This window comes from Rattus norvegicus, chromosome 12 (genome assembly GCF_021556685.1).
Source record: "Rattus norvegicus strain SHRSP/BbbUtx chromosome 12, alternate assembly SHRSP_T2T, whole genome shotgun sequence".
NCBI lineage: Eukaryota > Metazoa > Chordata > Mammalia > Rodentia > Muridae > Rattus > Rattus norvegicus.
This window is the reverse complement of record NC_141545.1, coordinates 16772248-16795736: the sequence shown is the minus strand read 5'-3', so window position 1 is coordinate 16795736 and position 23489 is coordinate 16772248. Positions and strand designations below refer to the sequence as shown.

General features: G+C 48.3%; 1 long non-coding RNA gene across 1 annotated transcript; it reads left to right on the top strand.

Moving 5' to 3' along the window:
• The first annotated feature begins 8647 nt into the window (after nucleotides 1–8647).
• Nucleotides 8648–15110, top strand: LOC134481156 (uncharacterized). The gene is made up of 3 exons (XR_015634223.1): nucleotides 8648–8859; nucleotides 9158–9330; nucleotides 11734–15110. It is a non-coding gene; the product is annotated as an uncharacterized LOC134481156 (long non-coding RNA).
• Nucleotides 15111–23489: the final 8379 nt, after the last annotated feature.

Sequence of the window (23489 nt, the reverse complement as noted above, 5' to 3'; positions counted from 1 at the left end):
AGGTCTCATGGGAGGAGGCTGTGAAAGAATTCTATAAAGTTTTAATAACATAAGACCCGGGGTAGGAGAATTCAATGCAAGCCTGGGGACCCACTCTTTCCTTCATCATATGGAATGCAGGGAAATTTGCATCCATGCTGGCAAGTCCTCGGGTGTCTGAACAGAGCATGGATGCTTTAAAATTTCAAGGTTCGTATAAGTCCTGGTCTCATCAAGAAAGATGGAGTCATTTTCTAGACCTGTTTGAGTAGCATGATTGGTGTGTAGTTAACAGATTCCCTTAGTTGGGAATGACAGACAAGACCAGGGCCAGGAGTGGGTCCTAGCTGGGGGGAGGGCATCGCTTAATGATGAATTGTAGCTTTAATTTTTCCAAAGCCTAGGTTTAATGACGGTTCTTAAACGCTTTAACCTCCCTTCTAGCCTACCACCCACCAGAGGTAGTGGGAAAGAAAGGATATGGTGGGGAGGGGGGAGTAGACCTGGTTAGAAATGGTTCTTTGGGGGTTGGGGATTTAGCTCAGTGGTAGAGCGCTTGCCTAGCAAGCACAAGGCCCTGGGTTCGGTCCCCAGCTCCGGGGGAAAAAAAAAAAGAAAAAAAAAGAAGAGAAAAAAAAAAAAGAAATGGTTCTTTGGAACAACTCCCATCTGCATTGTCAGGAAGTCAGCAGTTCGGTTCACAGGTCAGCAGCAGCTCGATCCACTCGCAAACACTTCACGGAGACACCAGCGGTCCAGTTCGGTAGAGTCGGGATAGCAAACACCGATAGGCATCAGCCTCAGCACGAGTCAGCAGGAGCGACCAGCAGGAATGCCAGGAGGCTGTGCCTCTCTCAGCAACTCGAAGGTCAGGTCAGCGAAGATGCAAGGCCAACAAGTGTCTGCAGAGCTCACTCTACCAACAAGTCCCTCTCACAGGCCGTTGCGTCCTATTTATACGCCCTCCGGATATCACGTGATCTCCGTGGGTCTCGCCTCAGCATGTGAGTCTGCCTTAGCAAAGCTCCACGCGAGTCTGTATCACCTGACATCACTCTGCATCAATCAGCCCGAGGAATCGGCAGGAAACCACAGCACACCACCAGAAGATTTTTGGTGCGCTTCTCTCTATGGAGTCCCGACAAATGCAGCTCAGCTACACGATGTAAGGCAGAGCAATACATGGGTGTCGTTACTGAGAAATCCTTCATCGTGTGTCCTTTTACGTGCTTGCTTCAGCAAAACATGCCTTCCTCTGTGTCTGCTTCAGGAAAACACTCCTTCACGGGTTTGTCCCAGCGAAACCCCACCCAACACAACGGACTTTCCAAAGAACCCTCAACTTTCCACCTCGGTGAGTGGTTCAGCAGAAGCTGCATGACAGTTCCTACCCTCTGCCATGAGATCTCAGGATTGCACCACGTCTGCCAGAGTGGGCTCACCACTAAGGCTCTGGTAACATCAGAGCTTGCTGATATAACTCCCTCCCCAGGCTGGAAGCCGCTCGCCCGTGCGCGCGCGCGCGCGTGTGTGTGCACAGATACAAATGCACATCTGTAGGTTGATGTCTTTATGCAGCTGAGGGCTGGCACAAGTTAGGTCGAGGCCATGATTGGACAGTAAAAAATTAGGTGGAGACAAAGCCGTTGTAAGGCGGGAGAGAAGGGGTAGGAGAGGAGAATCAAGATGGAGACAGAAAGGGGTTGGGAATTTAGCTCAGTGGTAGAGCACTTGCCTAGCAAGCTCAAGGCCCTGGGTTCGGTCCCCAGCTCCGGGGGAAAAAAAAAAGAAAAAGAAAAAGGGAAAAAAAAAAGATGGAGACAGAGAAGGACGACCCAGATCCAGGTGGTCTTGAATGGCCCTACGTAGTTATGTATATTTTTTAAAGGATGGATTTCTATAGGTAAATTTATCTTATCTAGGTGGGTGGTTTATATCCTTATCAATTGGTTGTGAGTTTATTGTGTGAATGCATTGTGGACTGAGAATTTAACAGAAATCTGATCTTTGGGCTATAGTTCGCTGAGTCCTGATTTTACTAGGTAGCTGGACCCAGAGAGTTTGCAGCTAGCTGAGAGCCGCCAGGAGAGGGATGAACCAGAGATAAATTGTGGTTAGTTCCATATGGCCTTCCGGTGTCAGAACTGACTCTAGGGACCATGCTCGAACGGCTCGAGAACTGCCTGGGTCTGAGAGTACGTGGGGGCAGCATGGAGCCCTGAGATAAAAGTACTCCATAGTGCCATGTGGTCCTACGGGTGCCGGTGCTAGCGTGGGATAGAGCATACTCATTTTTTAATATTTACCGTAACACGCACGAGTGCACATACATGTGGTGTCCAGAGATCAGCTTTGGCTGTTGTTTCTCAGAGACCATCTATCTTGTTGCTTTGAAGCAGGGTTTCTCCCTGCACAGGAATATACCAATTAGGCTAGGCTGCCTGGCGAGAGAGCCATCCCCAGCCCCAGATTAGGGTTCTTTTGACAAAAAAGCCCTGAGTATAACAATGTCTCTATCAAACAGATGCCTCGTTGGTTGAGGATCTGTAGAACCTGCCCATACCCTTACCAGAAGCATCTCCCACCTGGCCATTAGCAACTACAATAAACACAACATCCCCCTGGGTTCGCAGGTTAAATGTCCTGTCTCAGCAACGTTATACACGCTGTTACAATGTTGTACACGCTGCTCCTCAGTGTCCTGTCCCATCATCTCTGTCAAAATCCCACTCATCCTTCAAGACCTCACCTAAAGGACAGTCACCTTCGATTGTCAACATGACACAAGCTAGAATCACCCAGGAAAATCAGTCTCATGGAAGAATTGTCTATACCGGGTTGGACCAAGAGCACATCTGGGGAAGATCGTGTTAACTAATCAAGTCAATTTATGTGGGAAGACCTAGCCTACTGTGGGTAGCGCCATTCCCTAGGCAAGGAGTCCTACACTGAGAAGTCAAGCTGAGCACAAGCAAGCAAGCAAGAAGCATACAGACATCCATTCTCTGTGTCTATATACCATGACCACCTATCCTAAGCTCCTGCCTTGCCTCTGTTATTTCCCCACAGGGATGGTCTGTAACTTGGAATTGTGAGCGGAAGTAGGCCTTTTCCTCCCAAGTTGCTTTTCATCTGGGTGTTTTGTCAAAGCAACAGAGATAAAACTAGAGTATGCACCTTATCACAACAACCCCACATTCATTCACTTCTTTCTGACTCAGCCCCTTTGTAACTGTGAACTTGGGGAAGCTACTTAATGACTTCAGTTTCCCAAACACCGGTGCCTAACACAGCATCTTGCTGCTTGCGTGTGTTCCGGGATTGAACTCCCAGCTCCTTGTCTTGCAGGGCAAGCACTTCGCTGGCTGAGCTGCTGTCCCCGTCCTCTTACAAATTGGATGCAACGTCGCTCTTGCAAAAATCCTCTTCCAGTTCCCTGCTGGTGCTGGACCACCTTGATCACCTTCTCCCTTTCCTCCTCATCCTCTTCTTCCTCGTCCTTCTGCTTTCTTTCGTGTGAGCCCTGCTCTCAGATAGACAGGCAGGCATCCTACCCCTCCCTCTGCCAGCTCCTCCCTGGGCTCCCTCCACTCCTTCGATTATTTTCCTTTCAATACACCTCAATGTCTTTTTCCTTCCATGTCAACCAAGAATGGAAGGTTAGTGCAGGGAGAGATCTGGTCTGTCTTATCTTAAATGGCCTATTTCCAATAAATCACAGGAGGTTAATACTTGCTTCCTCAGCCTGGCTCCCTGCCTTAGCCTCAGTCTTTTACCCACCTACTAAGCTCAGAGTCTGAACTATTGTTCAGTGAACCAGGGAGGAGAACAGCCATAACTTCCAGTCCTCAAAGTCAGCCTTTTCCCAAGTGTCCGGATCCTCCTGGTCATAGCAGGTGATTTTTCTCGTCCTTACCTAGCCAGGCCTTCCTTCTTGCCAGTGCCATGTTTTCTTTCGAGACAGTGCCTTATTGATGTAGCCCAGGTCACCTGGAATCTGTCATCTTCCTGCCTCAGCCTCCCAGGGGCTAGAACTACAGGTGTGTGTTATTTATTATTTTGGTGTTTGTGTGTGTGTGTGTGTGTGTGTGTGTGTGTGTGTGTGTGTGTGTGTAGGCCAGAGGTCAACCTCAGGCTCCATCCATCTTGTTTTCAGAGACAGGGTCTCTCTCTCTCTGGGACCTGATGCTCATTCAGTAGGCTACGCTGGCTGGCCAGTGAACTGGGTGAATCCTCCTGTCGCCACTTTCCCAGTGCTGGCATCACAAAGATACACTGCCGTGCCCTGCTTTTTATGTGGGAGCTGGATCTGACCCAGGCCCTTGTGCTCAAGAAGCAAGCACTTTACTGGATGGATGCAGAACCATCGCCCTGCCCACACCCTTCTCTTTTAGAAGTCCTCCTGTGCGTACAACGCAGAACAATACATTCTTTGTGCTATTACTTGAATGGAGCTTCCAGCCAATCGGAGGAGGGAAAGCCCTTTCCACTGAGTGGAAAAAAAAAATCTCATACTAGAGAACTCAGCCATTTGTACATTGGATCCTTTTCCCACAAATGGTTTTAGTGCCCAGACACCACACAGTTCCGCGCTTGGCGCCGGAGCAAAGTGAAATTCCAGGCGGCAGGGGGCGGGGTGCTGCCCCCTGCTTCCTGGAAGTGTGCTCATTGGTGTGACTTGATAGGGGCTGTGACTTCAAGTGGCCGGGCCTTGGTAATTGCTTGTGGGAGTGGTGCCAACCGGCTTCACGGGCGGATGCTCAGAGGAGCCAGTGCCCAGTAGAAACCTGCTCAGAGGTTGGGATAGCATGTAGGCCAGCCTTGCTGCCAGCCTAAGGAAGGCTCTTAGACTGGTGGTTCTCAACTTGTGGGTTGCAACCTCCAGGGATCCTGCACATCCTATATTTACTTTACAATTCATAACAGAAGCGAAATTACAGTTATGAAGTAGTAACAAAATAGTTTTACGATTGGGGAGGTCAGCACAACCTGAGGAACCGTATTAAAGTGTTGCAGCATTAGGAAGGCTGAGAACCACTGTCTTGGAGTATGACCTGGTACTTTTTCCTTAACTCTTTTATTTGGTTCAATTGAGATAGATTCTTGCTTCTCAACTCAGGCTGACCTTGAGCCCGGGATCCTCTTACTGAGCTCCAGAGTACTGGGAATAGAGACCCAAGCCACTGCACTTAGCAAGTGATGGCTGCTACTACTGTTGCCACTGTCTCCTCCTCCTCTTCCTCCTCTTCCTCCTCTTCCCCCTCCTCTTCCTCTTCCCCCTCCTCTTCCTCCTCCTTCTCTTCCTCCTCCTCTTCCTCCTCTTCCTCCTCTTCTTCCTCCTCTTCCCCCTCCTCTTCCCCCTCATCTTCCTCTTCCTCCTCCTCTTCCCCCTCCTCTTCCTCTTCCTCCTCCTCTTCCTCCTCCTTCTCTTCCTCCTCCTCTTCCCCCTCCTCTTCCTCTTCCTCCTCCTCTTCCTCCTCCTTCTCTTCCTCCTCCTCTTCCCCCTCCTCTTCCTCTTCCTCCTCCTCTTCCTCCTCCTTCTCTTCCTCCTCCTCTTCCCCCTCCTCTTCCTCTTCTTCCTCCTCTTTCTCTTCCTCCTCTTCCTCCTCCTTCTCTTCCTCCTCCTCTTCCTCTTCCTCCTCTTCCTCCTCCTCTTCTTCCTCATCTTCCTGCTCCTCTTCCTCTTCCTCCTCTTCCTCTTCCTCCTCTTCCTCCTCCTCTTCTTCCTCATCTTCCTGCTCCTCTTCCTCTTCCTCCTCTTCCTCCTCCTTCTCTTCCTCCTCCTCTTCCTCTTCTTCCTCCTCTTCCTCTTCCTCCTCTTCCTCCTCCTTCTCTTCCTCCTCCTCCTCCTCTTCCTCCTCCTCTTCTTCCTCATCTTCCTGCTCCTCTTCCTCCTCCTCCTCTTCCTCCTCCTTCTCTTCCTCCTCTTCTTCCTCCTCTTCCTCTTTCTCTTCTTCCTCTTCTTCCTCCTCCTCTTCTTCCTCCTCCTCTTCTTCTTCCTCCTCCTCTTCCTCCTCCTCCTCCTATTTTATTGAAGGAGATGGGCAAACAGAGATTGTGATACTGACAGTCACTGCCATAATTACCTGTCTCCAGGAAATGAGGCAAATTCCTGCTTGCCACAAGGCTCTAGATGGGTGGAGGCTCTCTGCTGTAAACCGTGCATAATCGAAACAGTCCCCCCACCTTCCCGGGTGTCTGTGTCCAATCCGTGGGTCATCAGCAGGCAGAGCATAAATGACCCAGTTTCCGTGGATCTCGTTGGTGAAATGCTTGATTAGCTTTTGATTACAGCCATCTGCACCTCTTTTGCACAAAATACTGCTTTTAGTTAAATTAACAAGAATGATAGTGCTAATTAGTGGTTGTTAATGTTAGCACAATACAGCCACAGGAGTGTCGTGGAGCCAGGAAGAATTATGGAAGAGAGACTATTACACACAGGCAGGAGTGGAACTCTGAACCAAAGCAGAGTGCCTTTTACTGTTTGTTTCTGAGACAAGTCCTGTCTATGTAGCTTTGGGTGGCCTCAAACTCTGTATCTGCTTCTGTCTTAGTTAGGGTTTTCCTGCTGTGAACAGACACCATGACCAATGCAAGTCTTATAAGGATGATATTTAATTGGGGCTGGCTTACAGTTTCACAGGTTCAGTCCATCATCATCATCAGCATCCAGGCAGTCATGATGGAGAGGAGGAGCTGAGAATTCTTTCATCTGAAGGCTGCCAGCATAAGATTTGCTTCCAGGCAGCTAGGATGAGGGTCTTAAAGCCCACAACCACAGTGATATGCCTACTCCAACAAGGCCACACCTACTCCAACAGGGCCACACCTACTCCAACAGGGCCACACCTACTCCAACAAGGCCACACCTTCCCATAGTGCCACTCTCTGGGCTGAGCATACACAAATCATCACATTTCCCCTTAGCCTATGGGTGTGAGATTAGAAGTATGAGCACCATGTTCAGCTCTTCTGGCAGCCTTATCTGTGCTGGGAGTCTTTACCTGGCACCCAGTTCAGGCAACTCACAACTGCATATGACTCCAGCTCCAGATTCGATGCCCACTACAGTGTTCCAGGGGGCACTGCATTCCCATGGCATGCAGGCATGCACACACACACACACACACACACACACACACACATGCACACACAGAGAGAGTAAGAAAGAGAGAGAGAGACAGACAGAGAGACAGAGAGAGAGAGAGAGAGAGAGAGAGAGAGAGAGAGAGAGAGAGAGAGAAAGAGAGAGAGAAAGACTTTTTAGCCAGCAACTTTTGCTTCCTGAGTTGTTGCACCCCTTGGTGAAATCTACTGCCTAATCACTAGTTTACAGTAAGTTACTAAAGTTAATAATCGGTGTGTGTGATACCTTGACCTCGTTTAAAAATACAGATGCTCCTTAAACTTATGTGGGTCCTGTCTGGATCAACTATAAGTGGAAAATATCTTAACTTTAAAGGTGTATTCTTGATGATCCTCGTGTTCCAAACATCAAAGCTTAGAATCAAGTTTTATTTATTTATTTATTTATTTACTTATTTAATTATTTATTTTATGGCCTTATATGGTCTAAGGAATAGTTTTTGAGAACCATATCTTTTTGTTTTGTTTTGTTTTGTTTTTTTTTTTTTTTGGTTCTTTTTTTCGGAGCTGGGGACCGAACCCAGGGCCTTGCGCTTCCTAGGTAAGCGCTCTACCACTGAGCTAAATCCCCAGCCCCCAATATCTTTTTGTTTTAAACGGGCGATTTTCCTAAACACACACACAGCAAGCCTAACTAAAAGAACAAGTAGCTAGCGGTAGGTAGGTGGACAGGTAGCAAAGCACCAGGTGTTCCAAGCATCCAGCAGAAACGGACTGAGGAAGCTTCGTTAAGGCAGCCAGTTGGGCTTCTCAGTAGAGAGGGTCCCGGGCAAAGCAGAGTGTCCCCTCAGGTGAGGCTTCCATGGAAAAGACACATAACACCAGAGATCACATCATCAAAGGGAGCTCTCACAGACTCCAGCAGAAATCCGCTGTGGAAGTTGAGGCAGAGTGCTGGAGTTCCCCGTTGAGCCTTCTCTCCACGGATGAGCTTCCCACGACCGGACTCCTGGCTTCTCTTCCCCGCTGCAGGCATTTTTATATCTCGGAATAAATACTTGGCAAACCCTGTTACTAGTTCTAGCTGTTCTCAAGGACGTGGGGTTTTTACTTTTTGGACTGTTTTGCTGTTCTCATCTCTCCCCTTCACAGGGTGAGGGTACCAGCCCATTCCCAGGCAAAGGGCTTTGAGGATACTTTGAGATAAAGATGGCCGGGGGAACAGGGGCAGCCCCTCTTTCAGGGCCAGTTTCTCAGTGAGCTCATGCAGCATGGGGCAATTTCCTGATAACTGAGCATTACATTTCTTTATGTGCACCTGTGAGTGCATATGTGTGCGTGCGTGTCATTCTGAGACATCTCCTGTTGGCTTCTTGCCTTGCTTCCATTCCAAGAACAAAGGGACAGTCGGCAAAAGCTAAACAAACAAGGCACTCAGTGGCATTGCCAGGGATGCCAGCCCAGAGGACTTAGAGTGTTATAAAACCCTCGGGATGCCCACTGAGAGGGTCACAGATGGCTGTTACAGTTCTGAGCTCTCAGTGACATCAGGATTGTCTCCAAGGGGAATAGAAGTCTCTCAGTGATAGAGCACTTGGCTAGTATGTGCAAGTTCCTGGGCCTATCCCCAGCATAAATAAATGAGATAAAACTAAATCAATAAAATAGGAACAAGCAAGGACTGGGTGTGTGATGGAGAGAATGGTGGGATGCAGTATTCATGGGGACAAAAAGGCTTCTACAGTTCCACCCCTCGCAACTGCTATCCTATCTCCTCTTGAACTCTTCCAGGCAAGTGAGGAAGTTGTCCACAGGAAATTTCTACAATGTTTCCTTACGTGATGTTGAACACATGGACAGGATTGGGTAGTCTCTCAACAGATAGGCTGACCCCCTGGGTCCCAGGAAACATTCCTGGTGGCATGCAAAACAGACAGGTCGATCTCACCACGGGGCCAGGCACAGAGCGAGCAAACAGCCTGCTGAAGGGAATCTGGCGCTGTGGTGTGCTCGAGTGATGGGGGAGGGGCGGATGGGCACCCAATGGTGCTCCCCGGGGATGCTAATGTCTTTCCCCCTGTGTCCCCAGGACTGAACAAACAGTTTTGTGTGTTCCTTGACGCTGGAGAGGCTGTGATTGGATACAGGGATGTGCTTCAGCCGAAGAACCCTCAAAGGACCCGGTGTTCTCACTAGATCCTGGGAGCAGCTTTTCACCCTCCCCACAGCTCGGCTCAGCCAGGAAGTGAAGCCTGCACCAGGGTCTGTAATTGCCTAATTAAGTCAGGCACAGAGTGAAGGGGGATCTTTAACAGGTGGGAGGAGCAGAAGGTGGGTGTCTGAGGGCTTTTGCAGCCGGGAGGTTCTGGGCCTTGAGTAAGCCCGGTATTATGGCAGCTCACTCAGGTTGGAGAGATGAAGGTGTCCAGGGACTAAGGATTCAGCCACAGCAGTTGACAAGGTGTTCAACCTGGCATTCGGCTTCCTTCAGCCCGGAGGGCGTATCAATTTCACTTTCATCAGCCCCAGACAAAGAGAAGGCTGTTAGTTAATTCTGTGCCCCAGGCTGATCTGTTCTAGTTTTTTTTTTTTTTTTCTTCTTGGTTATTGCCTAACACTGGCTCCAGTTCTCTCTGGTCCTGCCTGGGGGCGGACCCTTGGGCCCCCCTCCTCTTGATTGCAGAATTTATTTATTTATCCCTGCAGTTTTTCCCTGAGCTGGGTGGGGGCTGTCAGGCCCTGGGTGAGATGCAGGACAGAGGAAGGTGATTGAGGAAAGACGGTGAGCTTCATGTAACCGTTTACATGCTGGGGTGGGGGTGGGGGTAGGGTGGCTTTAGCTTTATATTTTATTATTTATGTATTTATTTATGAATGTCTGTGTCCATATCTATATCTATCATCCATCTATCTATCTATCTATCTATCTATCTATCTATCTATCTATCATCTATCTATCTATCATCTATCTATCTATCCATCCACCTACCTATCTTGTAAGACGAGATCTTTTAGACCAGGATGACTTCCAACTGGCTATGTAGCCAAAGATAACCGAACATCCAACCTCTCAAGTGCGGGATCACAGGCAGGCACCACCATACCCAGTCTGCATGCAGTGCCCACAGGAACCAGAAGAGAAACTGGAGGTACAGGCAGTTGTGAGCCATCTGCTGTGGTTGCTGGGAACAAAGACCTAGATCCCTAAGAAAGCCAGCAAGAGGTCTTAACTGATGAGCCATCTCTCCAGCCCCCTCACCTTGCAAAACCTAAGTATCTTCCTGCTTCTGTCCCCACAGTTCTGGGATAATAACATACACCAATACACCTGCTTTTTCGTATGGATTTTGGGGATCAAATTCAAGTCCTCACAGCTGCACAGCAAGCACCTTACCAACTGAACTATCTCCCCAAACCTGAGTCTCTCCAATAGTGTAGGAAATGGAGATCCAGGCCAAGCTGGTACACAGATGGGTCGATGTGACCTTGTAGGTGGTGCAGGGTGAGGTGCCAAAAGGCGGTGTGACACAGGTGCCGAGTGAGGAGTGGCTAGGTGTGAGTCAAGCCTTGGGCTTGGAAAAGTCTCCCTGAGAAGTCTGATGTCCCATCGGCTGTGTGGCACCAAGATCTAAGGTCACCTTCAAACATGCCTACCTGGAAGACACAGCTGTCTGAGATGGGCTTCAGTCATCCAACGGAGGCTCTTTGTCTGAGGCAACAAGAAATTGATTCTTTAAAGGATATAAACACAACAGATATTCAATAAATATTCCTTGGGTGGGTTGTCGGTATGGATGGATAGATAGGTAGATGAATGGAGTGAGTGGATAGATAACTGGGTGATTGAATAGACTGGTGTTTAGAAGGATGGATAGGTTTATGAATAGAGAGAATAGGTAGATACATAGACAGATTTATGGATAAATTGGCAGATGACTGATGCTGCGACAATTTCTTCCCCAGGGAGATGTTAGCAATGTCTACCCCTCCTCGTAAGGTCCCAACAACAAACCAAAGAATGAGTCTGCCAAAGTGCACTCTAGGGAACCAATGAATCATACTTTGTTTTAAATTACTGATACAAGTCAGGTAGTCTTACATAACAAAATGAGTGCACGCAGAACTCACACGGCGAAGTTGGTGGCTCTAGTCTGAAGACTTGTGATGGGTGGAAAGGTGGATGGGTGTGTACGTTAGTGGTGGGCAGATGGATGGATGTGTGGGTGGTGGGTAAATGAACAAGGGCTGGATAGATGGATGCAGCAATGGGTAAATTGGTGGGTGGGTAGATGGGGACATATATGGACGGGTGGCACAGGGTTAGATGGGTGGTGGGTAGACAGGTGTCTATGTGGATGGTGAGTAGGTAGATGGACGTGTGGGTGACAGGTAGATGGATAAATGCGTGGATGGATAGATAAATGGTTGGTAGTGAATCAATGGGTGGGGACGTGGGTGCACATATGGATGGTTGGTAGAGGGTTAGAGGTGTTAGTTAGTTAGTTAGTTAGTTAGTTAGTAAGTAGCAGCCAAGACATCAACACCACCACCACTGAAGAGCATTGCTTCAAATGCACAGAACGACTGTATATATCCACGGTTGGCAAGCCCTGCTCAGGCATTCAGGAAGTTCCTTATTTCCCCTGCACTCTGTTTTGCCTTTAGACAATGAGATGCACACACGGGGACCTGGGAGAGCGGCTGATCCAAATCTACTCTGAAGACTTTCGATTTCAGTGGAAATAATGAGTGGGGATGACTAATGAAGACTTCGCCCTTCCCACGAGGTGGATGGAGCTCGGCTGAGGGTTTCTCTGGTCCTGGGAAGTCAGGCGGTAGGGTTTCTACCCAATAACTTCTGAGAGTCCAAAGAGTCAGGACCTGGCCAGCTCAGTGAGACCTCGAAGGCCGTTCCCAGAAGATGATCCAGAATTCAAGGGATGACTTGGGGATGAGTGTGTACAGCAAGGGGGATTAAACTGATGAAAGATTCAGTTACATCTGGTTCGTTCCCATCAGCTCTATTTCATATAGTTTCCCTGGCACCTCACCAGGAGAATACTAAATAGGGGGCTTGGTTGTGCAGCTTTAATAAGGCCAACAAAGGAAGAAGAAGGCATCTGAGGATCCACGAGAGTGTAAGCATGAACTCCACAGACTACCTGGCAGTTTCTTCATTTAGCATCATAATTAATCTCCTGCTGTGGACTCAACATTATGCTAATTACTGTGGGGGCTACAATGGTGTGGGTGTGTCTTCCCCTCTAAAATGTATTAGAATCCTGTGTGTGTGTGTGTGTGTGTGTGTGTGTGTGTGTGTGTGTGTGTGTTTGTTGGAAACTTGATCAATGTGTCAATGTCAGAGGGTCTAATGGGAAGTGTTAGGTCATAAGGACTCCATTCTCTCTGTCTCTCTGTCTCTGTCTCTGTCTGTCTCTCTCTCTCATAGAAAGCCACAACGTACCTTTTTTTAAAAAAAATTATTTATTTTTATGTATATAAGTGCACTGTCGCTGTCTTCAGACACACCAGAAGAGGGCATCAGGTCCCATTACAGATGGTTGTGAGCCACCATGTGGTTGCTGGGAATTGAACTCAGGACCTCTGGAAGAGCAGTCAGTGCTCTTAACCGCTGAGCCGTCTCTCCAGCCCAGGACTGCATTCTCTTAAATCGATTAATGCCAATGAACAAAGGGCTTGGAGTTGTAACTTCTAGTTTTTGCTTTCTTTTTCTTTCTGTCTTTGTCCAGCTGTTATGAGAGGACATAACCAGAAGATCCTCTCATGGTGCAGGTATTTCCATCTTGGGATTCCTAGTCCCCAGAACCATGACTCGATTAGTTTCTGTTCATGATAAAAAACACACACAGTCCCATGTTTTCTGTGGTGGCAGAAGTATGTTTAAAAGGATTCTAAACGTCACAGGTCCCCAGTAGTTGCTCCTTGAATGGTAGGATGGGTGTGTGAATTGATGGGTGGATGCATGTGTTGATGCATGGATAAGTGAGTGAATAGATGGTGGGTAGAAAGATGGGTGAGGTAGATGGATGGAGATGCTTAGAACGGCTTAGTGTGTGCATGCTGGGTAGGTAGGTAGATGCATATTTGCACGGAAGAATAAACAGGTGGGCAGTTGAGTGACTGGGTGGATAGAGGAATGGATAGATGGGCAGATGGATAGGCAAATGGATGGATAGGTGTGTATGACGATGGTGGACAGATAGATAAATGGGTAGGAAGATATGTGATGCACATGAGAATGGATGGTTAGGTGGATAGAAGGGTAGATGTTATGTAGATGGATGAATGAATGGATGGTAGAAGGTAGACACATAGGCAGGTGATGGTTGTGCGTGCGCATGCGTGCACATGTGAATATATGGAGAGATGAGTGGATAGGTGGATGGGTGTGTATGTGGATGGTGGGTAGATGGATAGATAAATCTATAAGGGAGTGGTTGAATAGATGAGTTTATGGGTTCTATATGGATGTATGGATGGGAATGTAGATGGGTAAGTGGATTGAGGTGGGTGGTGAGTAGATGGACGGATGATTGTGTTGTCCAGTTATGGTGTTTACTCCTGGTCCTTCGAATTGGTGTAAGGAGCACGACCTTCTTGTTCATCTTTGTGTGAACCTCCTCCTCTGTCCCATGATGAAGTCAGTTGCACATTGTGAACAGCTGTCCATCCTCCCTCTGACACCAGAGTCAGGTCTGATTTTTTTCCCCATGTTTCTGTATGAGCAGCTTTGCTTTTCTGTATTACAGCCCAATTCCCCGAACAGAAACAGAATAGCCAGTGTCTGGGGGGAAAACTCCCCCCCAAATAGACTTTCTGTCTCAGATAATAGCAAAAGCTTCATCACTGCATAGATTCCATTGAACTTTACGTGAACAGTGGACTCTTCTCTAGTCCTGGGCCATTGGTACCACACTAGAGAAGTTCCCAGAAGTGTGGCACAAATCATGGTGATCTTTTTTTATTTTCTATAATCAAGTATCTAGAGACAGGACAGTTGTTCCAAGGGCCCCTGCTGAGACATGTTGCCAAGGGCTGAAATCTGGGATGACTAATTAACCTTAGTTCCTATGACAACCCAGAGGAAATGCCATCTGCCCCCCCCCCCACACGTGAAGAAGCATTCCTTCCAGTACCCTTGGGAGAGTGAGACCAGGAAAGGCGATGAATAGGAAAAGTCAAAAGCTGTGGTCCCCACTGGGAGGACAGATGTATTTTAAGGTGGAAGAATCAAGCCGTGTTCCTCTCCTCAGCATCCTAAATACTGGGGAACCAAGATGTCCATGGAGGAACCCACCAGGGCACACCTGCTCACCCATGATCTCTGATGGTCCGTGTCAGGGAGATGGGAGCTTGGAACCAGCGACGGCTGCTGTGGCTAGTTCTGTTGGAGTCCTGCTGACCAACTTTGTGCTGACTTGAAGAATGTCACAGCTCTTGGATCCTGTGTCCCAGAAGAACCACTGGTTGATGTGGGACAGGAGTCTTAGATATCTGAATTTAAGACCTGCCCCTTACACATGTGTTTCTGCATGTATATGTGTGCTCATGCATGTGGAGACCTGGGTCAACATGGTTGTAGTCCTCAATTGCCCTCTACTTTATTTGTGTGTAGAGGTCATGGGTGAGCCACAAGGCATGCGTGGAGGTCACCGGACAACTTTGGGGCGTTGGTTCTTCCCCTTGTACCTTCTTTGAGCATTGAGGATTTGTCTTTTACTGCCTATTGTAATGCTAAGTGTGGGCCCCTGTGGGATGATGTCACGGGTGAGGCAGGTACAAGATAGGATGGGGCCTGTCATTGAACGAGAAGGAAGGATGGGCGGGAGAAAAGTTTGAAGGAAGAAGAGGAGACGGGAATGGAAGAGGAAGGGAGAGAGAGTAGCTGGGGACAATATGGCAGCTAACGCTAAGATTCCATGCTGTATCTTTACAGGTTGTTATAAATGATTTTAAGGGATGGATGTGTACAGGGCTTTGTATATTTAGGTGGGCAATCACGTCTTATCAATTGGATCAAAGGTTATTGTGCTGTGTGTTCTTTCATGTGTAGATTTAAGTGTAAGGGAGTGTGGGGTGGCTGGTCTGGGCTGCCACGGAGTTGGGATGTGTTTCTGGCATGGAAATCTGCCTTGGGAACTAGATAGGTAGAGAGATTGCTGCCAGGCTCAGAGAGAGGCCTTCGGCAATGTGATAGGGGATGGAGCAGAGCGGGTGAGACGCTTTGCTGACTGAGTTTTAAGATATCTAGCAGATATCTGGGACACTGTGGTGTAGACCTAGTGGGGATAAATGATACCCTTTTGTTTTTTATATTTTTACAACAACAGGCCCCCAAGACCTGGAGTCTGCACATAGACCTGGGACCCCCCACCTCCAAGTTATTTCTGATTGGTAAATAAAGAGGCCAGCAGCCAGTAGCTGGGCAGAGGCCATGGGAGGGGTTCAGGCTTCCCAGGCTTGGGGTCAGAGGAAGTCCACGAGGAGAAGAAGGAGAAGCAGCCACAGTTTAAGTGAGCCATAAAAATGTGGCCCTGAGGGCTGGCTGACTGGAGTTAAGAACAGCCCAGATGAAATACTGTAAGTGATAAGTAACAATTTGGGGTTATCAATAGGAAAGCAGATTCTAGCAGCACGGAGCATAGGCATCTGCCCAGCTCTTGTGCTGTTTAAGGCTTATTGTTGTGAGCCTAGCCTTTAACGGCTGAGCCATCTCTCCAGCCCGGCTTATTGTAATATAAAGGTTGTGTGTGTCTTTTATCCAGGAACTAAATGGTTTAAGGCAGGGAAGAAACCCAGGTTGGGATTAATAATTTCTACGACATTTGAGATAGGCTCTTTCTTGTCTCTGTGGTTGCACTGTGCGCTCTGGGTGAATCTCTCGTCTCTGCCTCCCATCTTCCTGTAGGAGTGTGGGTGATCACAGACAGTCACTATTATATCGATTTTTTTAAAATGTGAGCCCCACGATTCTATCCTTGGATGGTCGACCTTATGACAAGTGCTTTTACCCCTGAGTCATCTCCTTGGCCCTTATCTTATCTTTGAGGGGTTCTCACTGAACCTGGAGCTCTCTGATTGAGCTAGGCTGGCTGGCCGGCTGAACCCAGGCATCCTTGGGATTATGGGTCTACACTGCCATGGGCCATGCTGGGGATCCAAACACAGATCTTCATGTTTGCACAGAAAGCACTTTACTGACCAAGCTACCTCCCTAACCCCCTAAATTTGTACATATTTTTAGGTTAGTTAATTTGGGAGATGACAAAAGAAAAGAAGGAAGAAAAAGAGAGAGAGAGAAAGAAGAAAAACAAAAAATAAGAGAAAAATATGTGTGCATTGTAGGAAACCTTTGACCCACAGCAACTGGCCTTTCCTTGGAGACATTTCAGAATCTGATGTTAATTGACATTTGTCCTTTTCTCTGAGAAGGCTGCTGTCCTTGTGTCATTAGGGCACTGGATGCTGCGCTATAGTCTTTATCTAGGGCAGACACTGCAGTAATTATCATAACAACCATCGAATCGGGAACTTTCTTTTTGTACATATTGCTAGATGCGTTTGCACATCTCATGGCAGTCTCTATTTATTGGCATGGGAACCTTCTAGGAATTGTCTGTGTAAAGAGACAGGTCTAGATTTATTCACGTCTCCCTGTCTTCTTTCCCCACCCACAAATAATGGCTGGGTGTCAGGGTCACCCTGCTCTCCATGGAAGCAAACCACCTCTCCAAAGGAAGAATCTGAGAGGTTGGAAGATGCCTGTGAAAGGGCAATTTATCTGATTCTACATTGGTTGGGAGAAACTATTTTTATGCAAGTTCCATATTCAGTAAGGGGAAGGTTTTGACATGCTTGCCCCTAATTAGTGGTGGAAAGCTTGCGGACTAATTTTGAAATAAGGCAAAACTCCAAGCAAGGTGGAGGGATTGTCCCTGGTGGGAAGTTAGGGCATATTGTTAACTCAGATGGGGAAGTTGGTGGTGTTCACTTGGCTTCTAGAGCCCAGTTCCAGCTATGCCCTTGAGCCTGTTTTGGAGAGGCAGCTAGACATGAATCTCACAGGGCCCCAGGGAGACCTTCCTGCATAAGAAGCTCCCTCTTCCACTCCCCAAGGACCTTGCCCCTTTCAGATGGCACTGTTTGGCCCTTAGCTCACAGCCTCTGCCACATGATCATGGGTTGGCACAAGGTCATGACAACATCATTCTCCTTTCTCACAGAGAGCCCAGTGTACTGACCAGCACAATATTGTCTCAGGCTCTCAGCACCTTGATTTGTCCACCTTGGGTGTGTGTGTGTGTGTGTGTGTGTGTGTGTGTGTGTGTGTCTGCTCAGGTATGCACATGTATGCATGTATGTTTACAAAGAGATCAGAGGACAACTGTGGGCATCGTTCATCAGAAGTTATCTGGTTTTTTGAGTCAGGGTCTCTCCTCATCCTGGAGCTCATTGATTAGGTGAGATTGGCTGGCCAAAGAGCCTCAGGAGTGCCTGTCGACAGCGTCCAGTAATCCCCATTACTGGATTATGATCTTGGTACCACCGTGCCCATTTTTTAAAAATATGGGTTCAAACCTCCTACTTGCTTTATGGACAAGCACTTTATGGACTAAACCGTCGCCTCAGGACCTTGGACAGATCCGAACTTTCGCCTCAGCACGTTGGACAGATCTTCTTTTTAAGTCATCAATGAGTCTTAGTTTTTTTTGTTTTTTGTTTTTTTTTTTCATCCATACCTAGAATGAGCACAAGGACAGTACCTATATAAGACGCCATCCATGTGAAATAAGGTGCAAAACAAAAAAACTTCGTAATGTGCACTTGGTTGTTTTGGGTATGTGTCGGTGGGTGTGGTACGCCTGAACACATTTGCATGTGCAGGTGCATGTGCATACATATGCACGTGCATGTCAAGATCAGAGGTGACCATTGGCAGAATACTTCCCCAGTCACCTTGAACACAGACATTAGTGGCTTGGCTCATCTATCCAGACAGCTTGCTCTGAGGGTCTCCTGTCTCTACCACCTCAATGTGGGGATCACAAACAGGCTGTCATGCCCACCCAGCACTGACGTAGAGGTTTGAATACCACTCCTTACATTTGTGATGTGCACACCTCGTTCACCGAGTCATCTCTCCACCTCTTTTTTTGTTGTTGTTACTCTTGTTTGTTTGTTTGTTTGTTTTAAGTTTTTTTGAGACAGTGTTTCATTATACAGTCCAGACAGGTCTTGAACTCAAGGTCCTATTTCCTCGGCCTCCTGAATGCCGGGATTATAGGCATGTAATACCATAGCTGGTTCTCTACCTAATCGTCAGTATATGCTGCTATCTGTCAAAACATTGTTTCCTGCACCTGCTGACCTCGGTAGACACGAATCAATCCTAAGAACAAGGAAAAGGAAGAGAATTGGGATGGCAGGATGGACTGCCTCTCCTTACCATGTGTGTTTGGGACCTGTTCCCTACACATAGATTGTGCAGAAAGGTGAATAATTGTGGACCGGCACAGCCAGTGGAAATGCAAGGGCTGGCTTCTGAGTAGTGCTACAATGATGGCGCCCCTGGGAAGGATGAGCAGAACAACGGCTCCCCTGAATGGGGTGTCACATCCAAGGCACACAAAGAACCATGTGCAGAGATTGGGGTGTGCAACTCCCCGGGGAATTATAGGGGCCGGGACTGGGCTTGCGTTCTCTAAGGGAACAGTACATTATCAATAGATGTGATTCTATGGCTCCTTATTGATTCATCTCAGCCATTGTGACTCACAGCCTCCAACGAGCTATTGTTGGGTCTGAAGGAGGCGAACGGAAACCAGGGGAGAGAGGTGGTATGAAGAGAATGTTCTGTTCTGTCCTAGGATGAGATGCGCCTGCTTGGCGGAGTCAAGGCTAGGACGATGTATAGAGTACGTCCTTGAAAACTCTCAGGCAGTCGGGCTGAGTGGCAGAGAAGCCACCGGCAGCTGACAATGGGAAGAGCTGAGCAGGAAAGCATGATTTTACCCAGTCCTCAATATTCACCGAGCGTCCCCTGGGGCAAGAAGGCACTGCCAGCTGGAGACCCCGTCCCTATGCAGAGCTGGGTCACACACCAAGCTAGAGCTGTTTGTTTTTGTTTTGAGACGGGGTCTTTCTATATAAGCCAGGCTGACGTGGAATTTATTATGTAGTCTTGAACACATCGTCCTCCTTCCTCCACCTCCTGAGTGTTAGGATGACATTTAGGTGGTACAACACCTGACATGGCAGTGACATTTATATGTGTGTGTGTGTGTGTGTGTGTTGTGTGTCTGTGTGTCTGTGTGTTTGTATGTATATGTATATATGTGTATATATACATATATATTATACATATGACTTTGTATAAATATAAAAAGTACATAAAATGCATAATCAAATCATAAATATAAAAACAAATTTAAAGTATATTTAAAAGTAGAAAATAAAAAGTACCTATATGAATACCTTTATATGGTCAGTGGTCACAACCTGAATCTCCCAGAAGTCAATTCTATTTTCTCTTTTCCCCCTTTCTCCCCACCCCCTCTTTCTGTGTAGTATGTCTGCATTTGTGTGGCCAGAGGGTAATGTCGGGTACCCTGCTCTCCACCTTATTTTCTCAAAGCACAATCTCTCACTGAACCTAGGAGCCCCAGCAAACCCCAGAGATTCTCCGTTTCCCCACAGTGCTGGGGTTCCAGCCAACATGGCCACAGCTGGCCTTTACATGGGCGGAAAGGTCTGAACTAAAGTTCTCATGAGTGGACTGTTATCCACTGAGCCATCTCTCCTGCCCCAGGGGCAGAAAGGGTGAATTCGTATCCTCACACGTGTGTGTTGATTTTGACGCACACTCACAGCTGTGTTGAAGCAGCTTTTTTTTCAAGGAAGACTCATCTGGTGCCCCAACGGCGAGGCTTGCTGACAGAACCACACAGCAAGGAGAAAAACTCACCTTGGAGGGCTGAGTAAGAAACTCAGAGCCAGCCGCGTTCAACAGGAAGTAGGCAAAGTCACCTTAAAGAGACTAGCTCCTGTCAGCAGAACTATAATTGGATTCAATGTATAACTTATATAAAGATAGATTGTGTCGACAGGAAGGAAAGACCTTGGTGGGTCTCCTCTATCAACTGCCCTGGCTCTACCTGGGAGATCTGGCCATCTGGCTGGATCCTGATCTGCAGAGAACGAAGCATGATGGTTGATGTTTTGGACTTGATAGGGTCTGCGGTTCCCGGAGACACACTGCTGGGTACGACTGTGAGGGATTCTCTAGACTGGCTTAATTTAAGTGGGATGACCCACTCTGTGTGTAGGTGGCCCCCTGTCATAGGCTGGGGCCCTGAAACTGTGTTAAAAAGAGAAAGCGGGCTGACCATGGGCGCTCATCTCTCTCTGCTTCCTGACTGCGAGTCCAGTGTGGCTGACTGCCTCATGCTCCTGCCGCCATGACAGACTGTATCCCCTCCGACTGTGAGCCAAAACAAGCCCTCCCTCAGATCGCTTTGTACTGGGTATTTGGCTACAGCAAAGAGGAGTGTAACTCATTAAGAACAGCTCCCAGGGTCACCGAGGCTGGCATGTTGCCCTCCTGCCCTACATTGGGAAGGTCCTCTCTAGGGGCTGACTTTTTTTCAAGCCCCTTGTCCTGGCCTTGGCTTGCCTTTGGCAAGGAATAGTAGAGGATGTGGTGTGAATTCGAGCGTATGCGGGAACAAGTCACATGATTCTGAGCCAAGGCCCCTGCCTGGCTCTTCTTGGTCTCCAGATATCTGTATTTGTGACTTATCTCCTTACTGTGAGCAAATACCTGCCAGGAAGCAACTTAAGGGAGGAGGGTTTATGTGGGTCACAGTTAAAGAGATGGTATACCCATCACAGATGGTCACATTGTATCTATAGGCAGGAAGCAGAAAGAGATGACTGCTGGTGGTTAGCGCTCCTATCCTCCCTCCTCCTCCCTCCCCTTCCCTCCTTCCCCCTCCCCTTCCTTCCCCTCCCTCTCCTCCCTCTCCTCCCTCTCCTCCCTCTCCCTCCTTCCCTTCCTCCTTCTCCCTACTCCCCTTCCCTCCCGTCTCCTTCCCCTTCTCCCTCCCCCTCTCCCTCCCTCGCCTCCCTCCCTTTCTCCCCCTCCCTTTCTTCTTCCCTCTCTCCCTCTCCCTCCCTCCCTCCCCTTCTCTTCTAATGCATTTCAGGACCGTAGCTCATGGATGCTGCTGTCCTCATGCGGGTTCCTGCTTCCGTTAAAGGCTCCTGGAAATATCCTCACAGACACACCCCTATCATCCTACAATGATTCTAAATCCAGTCATGTTGACAATGACGATCCACTGTCAGAAGGGCAAATACTTATTTTGGCTCATAGTTTCAGAGAGAACTCAGTCTTTCACTGTGGAGCAAGGCATGGTGGGTAGGAATGGTTCCATGCATGGCAGTGAGATCATGAGGCGGCAGGTAGAAAATGGAGAAGAACCAAGGGTGGGATGACCTTCACAGGCTTAAGGGAGTATCCTGCTTCTTCCAGCTGTGCTCCATCTCCCAAGTGCTCCACAGGGTTCAAGACAGCACAGGAAATGGGAACTGGGTATCAAAAGGTGAGCCTGTGGGGGCATAGCAGATTCAGGGTATAACAAAAGATTCTGCTAAACACATTGTCTTTAGCCCACAGTATTGATGGCAGATGCTCTTTCTGTTCTAGTGCACTCTTTCTCCCTCCCTTCCTCTGTCCCTCCCCCTCCCCCTTTCCCTCCCTCCTCCTTCATTCTCTCCCTCCCTCCCTCCCTCCCTCTCACTTCAAGCTCTCCCCGTCTCTTCCCCTTTGGTCTCTCTCTCTCTCTCTCTCTCTCTCTCTCTCTCTCTCTCTCTCTCTCTCTCTCTGTATGTTATGCATGCACATGGCTATGAGTGCATGTGTATGTATGTACTCATTCATGGACAGTGTGCATGTAGAGGCCATGGAGGTCAGAGTAAAGCCACCTTCCCCAGGTAGCATCCACCATTTTTTAAGACAGGTCTTTCACTGGCCTAGATCTTGCCCACATGGGGTAGGATGCCTGCTAACAGATCCTAGAGAGACCTGCTTCCCCAGCGCTTGGGTTAAACATTCACACCTCCCTGACCAGGTATCATGCAGTCTTGGTTCTGAGGATTGAACTCAGCCAAGCCCTTTACCCATAGACCCATCTCCCCAGCCCAGCTCATTCCTTTTTGGTTGCTAAGTTACCCTTCCATGGCATGGAAATACCTTAGTTTACCTCTTCCCCAAGTGAGGGACATTGGAAAGGTGGTCAGAATTCTTGGCTTAGTATAAATAAGACAGACGTGAATATTCATATCTGAGTGTTGTAAGAGCACAAGTTTTCATTGGTGTCAGGTAAATATCCAGAGACGTGACTTGCTGGTTCATAGGAAACTTTCTGAGAGTTGTCCCGGCATCACGGGCATTAGGGGCTGGCAAGTGTCCCTTGTTTGTCCTGTGGCACACTGATGAGCATGTAAATGGGAGCTCCCTGTGGCTTGCGTCTGCATCTCCCTAATGGCTAATCGAACTGAACAAGTCTCCATGTGCCTGTCTGCCATCTGTGTATTCGCTTTGGCAAGATGCTCAGCTCTTTTGCCCACTTTAAAAAATCACGTTGTTTGTTTTCTTGAATGCTTTAGAGTTCTTTACGTTTTCTACATACAGATCCCTAATTGCAGGTTTGGCTTTTTGTAGTACTAGGATCTCCCTTAGTAGCCCAGGCTGACCTAGAACTTAGGATTTCTTTCTGTGCATCCCAAGGGCTAGCTTTACAGGTACTTGACACCACACTGAGCAAAGTTTTGCTTTCATTGTGTTTTGTTTGGGATGCTGGGCTGCAATCCAGGGTCTTCACCCTTTAGTCAGGGGCTCTACCACTGAGCCACGCCCCAGCCCCTCACTGGGGGATTCTAGGCAGGGGCTCTATCATTGAGCCACGCCCCAGCCCCTCACTGGGGGATTCTAGGCAGGGGCTCTACCATTGAGCCACACTCCCAGCTCCTCACTGGGGGATTCTAGGCAGGGGCTCTACCACTGAGCCACGCCCCCAGCCCCTCATTGGGGGATTCTAGGCAGGGGCTGTACCACTGAGCCACGCCCCCAGCCCCTCACTCGGGAATTCCAGGCAGGGGCTCTACCATTGAGCCACACCCCCAGCTCCTCACTGGGGGATTCTAGGCAGGGGCTTTACCACTGAGCCACGCCCCCAGCCCCTCATTGGGGGATTCTAGGCAGGGGCTGTACCACTGAGCCACGCCCCCAGCCCCTCACTCGGGGATTCCAGGCAGGGGCTCTCCTAGTGAGCTCCTCAAGTTTGATCACGTAACACACCACAACTGTTTTTGCTTTATACACTCCTGATCTCTTGGAA